The sequence below is a fragment of the Hesperophylax consimilis genome, chromosome 13, assembly GCF_061612785.1.
Source record: "Hesperophylax consimilis isolate HC1 chromosome 13, BYU_Hcon_1.0, whole genome shotgun sequence".
Lineage (NCBI taxonomy): Eukaryota > Metazoa > Arthropoda > Insecta > Trichoptera > Limnephilidae > Hesperophylax > Hesperophylax consimilis.
The window spans coordinates 5,894,569-5,906,995 of record NC_142848.1 but is presented as its reverse complement, the minus strand read 5'-3'; positions in this window follow the sequence as shown (position 1 = coordinate 5,906,995).

The window sequence follows — 12,427 nt, the reverse complement described above, 5'->3', positions numbered from 1 at the left end:
GTTTAAGTTCATTTTTGTCAAGCGGGACGTGATTATTTACTAAGAGATGTTCTGCGAATTTTGAAAAGGTGCTTTTATTATTATAACATCTTATATGTTCTTTGAATCTAGTTGAGAAAGCCCTTCCCGTCTATCCTATATAAGTAGCGTTGCAGTCGGCGTGGTCACATTTTAATTCATATAGGTATGCCACTATCATTAAGTTTATGATTTCTACTTTTAGAGTTTTTAAGGTTTATTCCATGTTATTATTGGTTTTGAAAGCTATATTTAGACTACATTTTTTATTTCTTTTGCTATTTTTATGGATATTGGACATTATGGATATTGGACATTATGGATATTGGACATTATGGATATTGGACATTATGGATATTGGACATAATTAACATTAATGTGGGGAAAACAGACTTCAAAATACCGCCACAGAATATGAAATCTTTTGTCACAATTATTTTTATCGGTAAATTGGTTAAACCGGTAGTAAATCATTTTAAATTGGGAGGGGGTAAAATAGAATCATACTAATAGTCGTCTAAACGTGACTAAACCACAGCCGAAACAGCTGTAACAAAAACCAAAAAATACTTGCAGAACTTTATAATTGTATTATTAAATTTGATTAAAATTAAATAAAAAAAAAATGCAAAATAATACCAAATTATTTTTTACCAATTTTTTTTTTTCTATAAAACTAATAAAATATTTTGGTAAACTTGTAAAATTCCGCTACACGCAAATGATCTTTCAAAAAACAATACTTGATTTCATCTTAAATGGAGACAAGTCGGGTGTTTAAGTAAACATGCACAAAATAGGTTTTTAGGTTGTTAGTTCGGATTTTAATAATTTATGTGTATTTTCTAAACTTCAGACATAAATTTTATTTTGATAAAATGGAACTTAAATGCATCTTTTACCATTTCACACGACTTTAATAGTTGTTTTTTTGTAATAATTTAGTTGAAACCAGGTGATGAAAAATCAGTAGCTTTTCTTTTGTTCTAAGCACCCTTTAAAATATCGAGTCAGTAATTATCGCATTCTATGGATACGTATACTTAATGATAAAGTACGGAATAGTTTTTTGGGGAAACTCAGTAAATGCCAAAGATGTTTTTATCATCCAAAATAGGTGCCTACGAAAAATTACACACTCTGATCACCGGGATTCATATAGACCAATTTTTGAAAATCTCAATCTTCTGACAGTGACGGACATATATATAATGGAGTTATGCCTGTTAGTTCATCCCTAGAAAAGTTACCACAAAAAAAAAACTCAACACATAAACACGCTACAAGGTACACAGAAAACTTATTAATCCCAAAAGCAAACAAAACTATATTTCAAAAAGGACAACACTACATGGCCATTAAAGTATAAAACAACCTTCCATGTAGCATCAAACAAATAACTGACAAACTTAAATTTAAATCATCACTAAAAACATTTCTTTTAAACAAATGCCACTACACTTTAAATGAATACCTTACATAAATTAAATACCTCTGTTTTTTTATTTTTTATTAAAACACATTTGTTAAAATGTAATTGTTGGTTTATGTAATATAATGTGTGTTTGTTGGGTTAGCTGGAAGAAATAGGATGTTTGTACTCTGTATTTTTGTGCAGTAAATATTTTTTTGAATTTTTAATTTTGAATTTGAATTTGATATTTATAATGTTTTTGTCTATAAAGCATGCAGTGGAATTCTAAAAGTTTATCGATAGTTATTTATCGTTAAATTTAAAAACGAATTGTGCATTATTTATTCTTTTAAAGTGACACTAAATAATTCTCGCATAAGCCCCATTCGCATAGGATTAAAATGTTTGGCGCCGAGACATTAATGGCGTGGGAATTGGCGCTCGACCATTCGCACCGAGCGTTGTCGCTACTGGGCGCTTTTTACTATAAGCTAGCTGTCAGTTTGACGTTTACACGTTGGAATATATTAATAAATATCTTCGAAATATTACACTTTTCGAGCAGAAAATGTTTTGGAGTAAGCTAATAGAATTTCGTATTCATGATTTTATTATATTTAAAATTTTACACGATTATAAAAAAGTTATATATTTATATTCTCGTGATAAATAAATGTGTTGTAATTTCAGAAATGTTTTCTATTCATTAATTAAAATATATTTTTAAAAAAGACAAAATATTGAATTTTTTTTTTTGTAAGTATCGCTGAGTCCCACATACCCTATCAGGCATAACTAGTGGTATAAATTCACCAGGCGTGTGGAGGGTTAAAAATGTGAATCAAATTTTCTGTCAATCTTTTATTGTAATTATGAAGTCGTCGCTATTGATGGTGTGACGGTAGTACAATTTCGAAATTCTTTCCATTATCTCATTTCCAGTGAATATACAAACCGATACGTAAGGTAAAATTACTCTTACTTTTTTTCTTAGTTTTTTTTTTTTTTTTTGTGAAACCGTACAAGAGTCTCAACAGCTCCCAACCGTCTAGTGCCAGTGAGACTATGGCAACCACAATCGGGGTATATTATGAGGCTGAAGATAGCGGGGAAGGGAAGTAACTGGGGGAGAGGAAGGTGAGGATGTACCTGGCTATTCAGATCTGGTCACCAAATGCTTCAAGCAATGCGTCAATTCTGAATGGTGGTCTTACGCCAGGGCGATACTGAGAGTATCTTTCAATCTGGAACGTTCCACAAATATAGTAAATATATATGTTACCGAAAATGTATGATATCTAGGAATTGTATACAACTACTAGGAAAAGTATTCAATTCCGAAGCTATTTAGGAAATGTATAAAATATTGTTTTAAAAATTATTTAATACATACACATCCTGGGAAATGAATAAATTTCCTAGGAATTATACATAATTCCAATATCGTATTAGGAAATGCATAAAAAGAATGCTTTCTGTAACTAAACACGTTGTTTTATTTGTTATATTCTTATAAAGTTAAACTTTCATTTGATAAGTAATCAGTCTGTTATTTAAGTAATTACAAATGTCATACTATTAAAGTGAAAGTCTTTTGGATTGGGTTGGGTTAGGTTAGGTTAGGTTAGGTATGGTTGGGTTAGGTTAGATTGGGTTAGGTTAAGTTAGGTTGGACGTGCGTAATAATGTAATAATACATTACACTAACTGTTTACGCAGCCAGACGATGCAATACCCTCCCCTTTCCCCGCTATCCCCGCGTAACCATTGATATCTTAAATGTTTTACATTTCCGATTGCTATTTAGGAAATGTATAGATTTCTTAGGAAATGTGTATAATTTTTTTCACACATTTCCGGGCGATTTTAGGAACTAAATACATTTCCTAGGAAGTGAATACAATGATGGATTACATACATTTCCGTTAACTTATACATAACACAACGTGTTGTAACACAAATTACTCTTACAAACTAGTATATATGATTTATTTGTGTTGCAACACAAATTAATCGAATATAATTTATTTGCGCACGCTGGGATTGAACCCGCGACCTCCAGCCTACCAATCAAAAGTGGAAGTCAAAAGGCTTTTTAATTTGTAGTGACTGAATTCATTTATCTTTAAATCGACATAAGCCGTTTCTTGCTTGATTAACATTTATTCACATAATATTGTGATGCTTTGGGGAGTTGTGTTTCTAGTATAAAGGGCAGATAAACAGAAACAAGCACGATGTATATCACTTAGATCCACTCATCCCGAAAGTCTGTAATAATAATATGCCATTCTGATATAATTTGGAGTTGATTAATCACGGAAGTTAAACTGCATCCATTATTCATGGAAATGAAGCTGACAGTTGACTGGGGTGTGTTCGTAGAGGGTTGTTAGAGTAGGCACGGAAGGGTAGGATTTACTCCACTACCGCTACCACCCCTCAAGACGCCGATGCTATGGCTTTATTTAATAATATAATATCGACATTTTTCAATCAGTTTCATTTCGTTTTTTGATCCGCTTCTATTGAAGTTGATAAATCGACCGTTTAATTTTGTATCGATTGAATCATACAAGAGTTATGTTTTTATTGTTTGAAGTTTCTTCCCGTTAAACCACAAATAAGCAGTTTGTCAACAGGATGTACATGTAAAATTACAATGTAAATATGTATACATAATATTATTATTAATTATAAATATATATTGTTGCTACTTTTAGATTTTCAGATTATTATTGTTGGCAAACAGTATAAAATAACAAATAATTATAAGCAATAATTAGTCATCCAAAATACTAGTACAAATTGAAAATATCTCTAGAATAAAAATAAATATTATTTAAATAGTATTTCGGATGACTTTTGCTTATAATTATTTGTTATCCTTTATGCTATGTATAAAACCTTGTCTTATAAACGTTAGTTTATCATAAAAAAATAATAGTATAAAATAACACTAAATCTACATGCATATATATATATATATATATATATATATATATATAACAACTAATGATTGATTGATTGACAATTTTTTATGTTACTTTGCAACATGATAAACATTTTGGGCACGTTATACGAGTATTCTAGGATTCGCTGTCCGTTTTTATTGTTGTATTTCGGAAAAAACAGGACTTCATTCTTTGTGAACCTAGTTTCGTGTTCATGTTCCAATTTATTTTTTATTAAGACAGAAATATGCTGAATCAATATGTTGTCCATAGTAAGGCCTGCACAGGCAAGATATTTAAGTTTCAATACAACAATGAAATGTTACTTCTTCAAAGAATATTTTTTGAAACTAGTAATTTTACCATAGAATTTTGAACTAACTAGTTTGAATACATTTTGATAGCCTGCGTGGTAGTGATGTAAAGCTCCCAACTACAAATCCGGAGATCGCGGACTCAAATTCCGGTATACACAAGTAAATTTTATTTAAATAGCTTTTATTTTATTTCAAAAGTAATGTAATCAAAATAATAAATACTATATTTGCGACACGTTCTAGAGTGGTTCATAGACAGAGTTGTTTCAATCAATCCTCTCTGCCTAACACTACGGGAAAACGGCGTTATCAATAGTTAGTTTAGTATCAACTTATTTTGTTACCTTCTTAGACATAAGAAATTTATTTTTTGACTTGACTATTTTTCTGAGAAACACTTATTATTTTTCTTAATGTATTGGTCGATTATTAAAATACATCAACTACAAGTAAAGAAGGAGTGTTATTATTTTATACGAATTTTAATATTTTGTGTGATATTAATAGAAAAAGTTTTAAAAAATTAAGGCATGTAGCCAATTGGCTCGGTATAATATCTTCTTCCTTCCCATAAACAATGCATATAAATATACTAGCCACAGCGAGAGGTCATTGTTATAGTGTCTTCTTTCTTTTTCGTTTTCATGTAAAACGTGCGAGAAGGAAGAGGACGGTACCTATGTACCTACAGGCCCTCGTTGGGACTTGTTTTACACCTAACAGAAAGAGGAAAAGCGCAGAACTAAAAAATAAACGTGATAACACATTAGGCGCACGTTCCCATGCCAACGTGCACACTTGCCCTATACTCGCAACTACACAAGATGCGCTGCGTACATAGCGTACGTGGATCGAGTGTGTTCTTACTTTAAATGTATGGAAGTCAACGTAAACAGATGTACTTCTGGATATTTCATATTATAACTTTTTTTTAAATAATCTTTATAGTAATAATATTTTCATTTGAAAAGCGAGTTGACTAAAATCTGCTCTCGGGAATAATAAAAAATTTTATTTACAGTGCGTCCTCTTATATATTTTGTTTTAGTTTTAATGTTCTTGTTTTGTCTTATCCTATGATAGCACTGATATTTTTATTCTTTATTTTGTCCTCGCTTTGTATAAACTGTAAATTTAGTAGTATATTATTACAATCGGGTAAGGAGCACTGTAGGAATAGTTTTAAGAATATTACCATTTTTAAGTTAAATATATTATTTCTTCCGATTTTATGTCCTGGTTAAACCTTCCCCACAGGAAAAACTAAACCCTTCCACACACTTTTCCACAAATGATCATCTTGTCAATCCACATTATGCAAGCGCATTATATAAATATAATAAATTCAAAACAATACAAGAACAACACGTCAACTCACCAGAGATAAAATGGGAAAATAATTCACCGACTCCAGGTATTTTCATATCAGAGGGTTCGGCTCGGTAGAACTCGGCATGGGCCTATAAATCCTACTGATCCCTCAACATAAATATTTAAAAAATCTTTCGTAATCATACATGTATTTAAAATGAATGATTTTTGCATTTTTATAGATAAATTTTTTGATAGATCTAATACGCCTAAATTTTTAATGAGAGAGCTAGGTATAATGCCAGTAGCAGAAATAAAAAATGGTAATATTTTTATAGTCTGAAAATGCCAAATCCATTTTATCTTATTTCCTTAATCTGTGTATTTTTTTATTAACAGATTTTTGAATATTACAGAAATTTGACATAAGTTATTTTTTAAATTTTGTCATGTAAAACTATATCGGGTCTATTATGACTAATCTTTCGGTTTGTTAGTATAGTTTATCATAATATATTTTATAAAATTCGTTTTCTTAAAATGAATTTGGTTCGTATTCATAATATGGTTTTATATTACGGCAGTCAATCAAGTAACGTTTAATTACCAAACTTTGGTGAATTATTTTTAAAACTTTGATTGTGCCTAAATGTATACTCGGACGGTGCTAATACAGAACAACCCGATATAATATGTTCTATAGTTTTCGGAAAAACCAAACATTTTCTACATAAATCATCAATTTGATTTGTATTTTTGATTATATGCTTCATATAATTTAAGTATTAATGACTCTATCCTGAATGGCAAGCATAAATCATTCAATTTCTGTGCTCAACTCTCCATTACTCAACCATTTGTTTGACGAAAATTTGTCAACATATGTTAATGTTATATTATTATTATTATTCGATCATGAAAAAGTGTTGGTCTTTCAAACCAATAAATTCTTTTCAGCGGTTCAAAGAGAGTAGATACCTACGCAAGGCCGGAGTGAATTTAAAAAAAATAATAATTTCAAAATTCCTATTTGACTAATCATTGACCCTTTTCTATATCTTCAGGTGGTGCAGTTTACCTTAAATTTACGAACAATTAATTTTTTTTTAATATTACTGGAGCTCTTCCCAAAATTCAATATTCCAGTAATTTTTGTCACTATTATTTATTGCAGCGCATTTTGGACCATTTTTTCTCACTATTGCAATTCTTTCTAGTGATTTCCATTAAAACAAACAGTCGCAAATTGTTGTAGACGCGAACCGCGTGAAACCCAAAATCACTTCCACGCATTGATTTCTTGATGCCACACTTATTTATTAAAAAATTTCCAATAAAATGAAACAAAAAAAATTAAAAAATTTAAGCAACGCAAATATCTATCTATGTATGGATGCATCAAGGTTCTCAATTTTTGTTTTTAATGTAACAACAACAAAAATAACAAAATCCATAAATGCGTATGTAGGTACAATTGAAAACGAATCATAATAGACGTGATTTCCAAAAAAGGAAAAAAATAACACTGTTTTTGCATAACGCATGAACAGTGGTTGTTTGAAATAATAATTGGTCGCATGGCGGCACAATCGTGACGCGGAAGTTATGCTGCGCAGCGCTCTATTTTAGGTAGTTGAATTAATAGGTAATACTCGTACAAGGCAGTACGCTATTTCTGTAACCTAAACGGGCAGGCTTCACTGGTAATACGATGTAGTTCAATTTTGTTTTACATACAAGAACATTCTGCTTACTAAAAATATACAATGAATTTGTTTAATTTTTGTGAATATTTTCATAGCAGTTTTGGGATACTTCTGAGAGGAGGGAAGACTACGAAGAAGTTTTCAGATCTTTTCACTAATATAGTTTTCACAGTATTGGGTTTATGAATGGCATTTCTCTGCAGATAAACGATACTTCTACGATCTGAAATGTATCGCAAATACACTAAATTTTATTTTAAATTTATTTATTAACTTTCGGGAAATCGACACTTTACATTTATTTCAGTTTGTATTATATAGCCAAAATAAAACCAATTATCAATTTCCTCCTTTTGATTTTACCTCTACTGAGACAGCATAATGAGTAATGACTAAATTAATGAGTTATTTGTGAAATAACACAAATCAATCAAATAAAATTTACTTGCGCACGCCCGGTTTTGAACCCGCGATCTCCGGCGTGCTAGTCAGAAGCTTTACCTTTCAATCACGGAGGCCGTCAATAATTGTTGTTGAATTATATTGAAGAAAATAATATTAACGAATGACATTTTTCATATATTTTAATTTTTTTTTAAAAAGTACTAAGTCAATCAACAAATGATTTGTAAACGGTCAACAGAATTATTAGGGTTTGAAATTCACGGAGGACACGTCATTACACAATGTTTTCTTACACTCGAATTGTTTTTTTATTTATTGATAATACGCTAGTAAGAAATTACATTACATTTATGTACATCTATTTGAATTTTAATTTTGTTTTTGGGAATTTAAAAATTAATGCAAGTCTTAGAAGCGGATATTTACCATCTTTCCGACATTCGATCGAGCTGAAAATCGGTAGATAAGACTCGTTATCGATGACAATGCATTCTACCAACTTTTAGTGGCAATCAAATGCACATACGTGGATACATACACATTTCTCTGAAATCGGATGACATTAGAACAAGGTACTCTACTGGGTCCAATATTATTTATCTCATATGTAAACGGCATATTTTCTCAATGACTTCATGGTAGTATAACCTTTTATACTGACGATTAAATAATCATTGAAAGTGACAATACATGGGAATTAGTAAAACTAAAAGCAACAAAAGACATTAATACTTTAAAATACTGGTTTAACATAAACTTACTATCTCTAAATAGCGAAAAAACTCGTGTTATACCATTTTCAATAAAATCAAATGACGTTCCACAAAATTTTGATATTTTTTATTAAAATCAAATCTTATTGAATTATACATGAAAATTAAAAAAAATAACTGTACAATAAACTGTTCAACATTGAAAAGTTCAAATAAAATTAAATACTGAGAAAAATAATACACAAAAACCTAAACTGGAAAGATCAAAACAACCATATTACAACAAAATATTTTTGGACATTCTAAATTTTCTCTCTTTGGAAAATAATTGGTCTACCACGCTATAGTACAATCAAATCTCCAATACGCTGTAGTTAGCTGGTAAGAGATTATCCAAACCACCTAATTTTTGAAGAATTTTTAGGTTTTAAAATTTAACGATCCTGCCCAAAAAAACATAATAATTCAAATAATAAAAGAAAACCAAAATTACAGCTTTTTAACTGAAAGTCTCATCAAAAACATATATTTCCAAAAAAAAACACCACTTTTACTCAACATCATAACATACCTATATCTAGGGAAAAATACTTCAACAGCCTACCCGAAAAAATCAGAACAATCAAAAACGATAAACACCTACTTAAAGCGATTGAAGGGAAGTTCATTGTAAAAATACCAAAATGATGAAATTATCTTCCTAATTAATTATAAACTTTAATTTGTTTTTTTACATATATTTTTTTGGTGTTCATATTTTCTTAAATTACAAATACTAAACATTCTTCATCTTGATACACACCACTCTTTTAAACACAAAACTAATTTTAATAATTATTTTAGTTCACATAAATGATAATACTCTGTAAATTGATTAATTATTCAATGAAAAAAGTGCAGTTACCAAATAGAGTTACAGCATACGAAAAAAAAGAGTTGTATTGAAGAGAGTGAAAAAGTCGACTCAATTTCCTGGTAGGAAGATTGAATACTCATTAAAATTAAAAAAAAAAAAATTATGTGTTAATTTTTTTACCAACCTTTCTCGAAAACAAAGTGTTTCATAACTTCACGAGTGAACGACATTTTTAAAATAACCTGAACAATATATTCATTTCTCAATGAAAATGTTAGTCCTAGTAAAATTACCGTAACTCACAATTTTTATTTAAAGCTTAAATATCTCAGATCTCAGCGCATTTGTTCTTGAATGAACCTCTTAACACTTATAACCAAACCATACCACAGGTACAAATACTAATGCTGAGAAATAGCCTACTAAAACATTACCCGAAGGCAGTAGATTTCAGTTTAACATGTTCACGTTTACAGTGGGTTGCCATATTAATAGGGACAGTTCCAATATTTCCTGATTTTTATGTTTACGTTGTCTCTACTTCTAAATAACTTGGATATGATGGCCATTACTTCGTTATTTTTATTACTGGTTTCATCACTGACACTTTCAAGAAGTGGCAAAACTCTCAAAGTGCCACATCCCTCGAAAATTTAAGGTTTTTTGCACGTGGCCAGCATTTTTGTGAAAATGCGTGATTGAAGTTCTGGTAAATAAATATACATTATAATTATATTTACGAGTTTTAACAGTTTAGCTATACAAAAATGTAAGTAATTATTAATTGTCTATTAATTTCTGTAATTTTTTTTTTCATATTTTATTTCAGTGAATAGTTTTGCCATATTGAGTCCAATGTTCTGTTTTTTCAGTATGGCTAGGTCTTCAGACACGTCCCCAAGAAAATTTCCGGAAGTGAAGACACTATTGTTTAACACCCAACATTCCCAAAGGGATAAAGCAGCCATTACAGGTGTTTTAAAGTCTGTGGTTAACAGGATAAATTAGAAAATCAATCAAAACCTGCCCCTGGAATTGGATCATATTGGGAAATGTGGCAGAAAACGAATCACTACACCTCTTACTGGCCGCAAAATCAAAGACGTCTGTCTCCAAAACTGCAAAAAGAGTGTGGCTCGTCTGACCTTGATAATCAACGAAGAAGTTATCGAATTCTCCCAAAGGAGAATCCAGAGGATATTGGCTGAGGAGAACCTCATTGGTCATCGGCCAGCTAAAAAACCTAGCCTCACAGTAGATATTAGGAAAAAACTACTGGAATAGGCCAAACTCACCAAAACATGACTAAAGAGAACTGTAATATGGTAATTAACATTTTTGTGGTTTTCAAGCTTTCAAAAAATTCCATTAGTTTGATTATGGCCCTTTTTTAAGGTGTGCTTCTCTGACGAGTCCATATTCAAAATTTTGTTGGATTAATCATCCTTCGTCCGACGACGCCCAGGAGAGAAATTTCATCCGGACTGCCTTGTAGAGACGATCAAACACCCTACCAGTATTATGGTGTGCTCCACATCGTGCAAGGGACTATGAGGCAGGATCAGTACAGACAAATACTGGAAAATCGATTACTGCCTCAAGTCGGAGAATGGTTCCCTGATGGCCAGGAATACGTCTGTATGCACAACTCCGTACCCTGTCATAAAACCAGGACTGTCACTGCATTCCTGGCTGAAAAAAATGTGCAGGTTTTACTTTGGCCGAGGACTTCCCCTAACATGAACCCTATTAAAAACCTGTAGGAACTCAACAAGAGGGAGATTGCCAAGGAGGTGATCACAACGAAGCAGCAGCTCATCGAAACCCTCATCCGGGTGTGGCATCATTCTCCTGACCTAAAGGTTACTGCAAAATTGTGTATTGAGAGTATACCACGGCGTGTACAAGCTGTTATTGCGGCTAAAGGCGAAATTACGAAATATTGACTTTTTGTTCGATTATGTTTAAAAATAATAAAAATAAAAAAAAATCGTAGATTAAGGACAAATGCGGTGTTTGATTTTTCTAAATTCAATGTCCTTGTAAATAAATAATAATAACCGCACCTAAAATCATACACATCTGTGTTTTAGGAACACAAAGTGTAAAAAACACATTTTCCATAGGTGTCCCTATTAATATGGCAACCCACTGTACGTGGATAGTGCATAACTTCAGTGTAAATTCACATGGATGCATGTTATTATTTGCTTGTACATGCATTAAATTGTTACTTAGTATACATATTGTATGAGCGTGAAAGGTACCACTCCTCAGATGGTCAAAACATTAACCGCAAAGCGAAGACAGGTCTGGAATATCTTCGCATGTTGTTGGGATACCGTTTGCTCCATATACATGCTAAACAAATCATGTTTTCCCACAAATAGAGAACGCATGCATTTAAACGCGTTGTGAAAATGTAACAAATTAATGTGCTATCAGCTTTATCTCTCTTATGTCTAACTATAAACTTTCTAATAATCACATCGTTTCCCCTCCTCATTCACATTCATACATCGTCTCATAAGTACTATTCTATTATTCTGACTCTTGAAATGGCCCGACTCAGCGAGTATCTGATGAACTTGATCGTACCATGTCTTCCTCGTGTGTCTCCGACTTCTACCATTCACATTTGCGTCATACACCTCTTACTTCGGTCATTCGCTCTACATGCCCAAACTATCTAAGCGTATCTTTCTTAATCTTACTCCTTACGCTTATATCAGC